Source organism: Pteropus vampyrus, unplaced genomic scaffold, assembly GCF_000151845.1.
Source record: "Pteropus vampyrus isolate Shadow unplaced genomic scaffold, Pvam_2.0 Scaffold392, whole genome shotgun sequence".
Classification (NCBI taxonomy): domain Eukaryota; kingdom Metazoa; phylum Chordata; class Mammalia; order Chiroptera; family Pteropodidae; genus Pteropus; species Pteropus vampyrus.
Window position 1 is genome coordinate 248297 of NW_011889173.1, and position 866 is coordinate 249162.

Genomic DNA, 866 nt, shown 5'->3' on the forward strand with positions numbered 1-866 from the left:
GTCTAGTTGCCATCAGAACTGGGCAGGAGAATACCAAGGGACACCTTCAGAGACCACTGGTGTGCAAATCTAGTCATCCACTCCCCATCATGGAGGGCAGACCCTCCTGGTGATCGGGGTCACCCCGCCGGCACGATGCGTCCTTTCATTGCAAATTCATCTCTGGTGGCCACCTGTGGAAGCATTCCTTCTCTGGAACCAGGGCCACTCACCCCACAGAGTTAGGATTCTTTTAGGTTCTTCTACTCATCCAACTTTGACCAAGTGTTTTCCACGTGCAGTGTTCTTCAGGCTGCAAGAAAATGAATCTGGCTTCCTGTTTGGTGGGAGGTGAACCATTAGGCTACGGTTTGGACTCGGAACAGGAACACAGCTGTGCTCCTCCTAAAGGATGCCTCCGAAGCGCTGGCCGTGATGTGTGGAGATTCTCCTCTCTCACTAAGAAGAAGAGGAGCAGGAAGAAATGTGATTCCTTCTGCCCCAACAGGCCTACTCAGAAGTACCTGGGCCATCTCCAGAACTAACATTGTGTGCTCATCAACATTGCAGGTGGGGGTCCGATCCTGTCTGCTTTCTTTTCTGCCATTAAGTAAGGCATAGTCTCTTAAGTAAACTATGTCACAAGTCACATGGCATTGTCATCATAGACCTTCACTTTTCATCATACACCCCCATGCTGTTTTAGAGTTTCTAGCCCGATTTTTAGATAAGTCCATGTGTCTCTATCTCAGAAGTATAGAATTCTCCAAATGAAATTAATTTCAATTTACCTAAAATACCACAGGCACACAATTATTAAGGGTGGAAAAGAGTAGAGACAGAAGAGGAAGATTATCTGAACAAACAAGAGAAAGGGGTCGTCATCC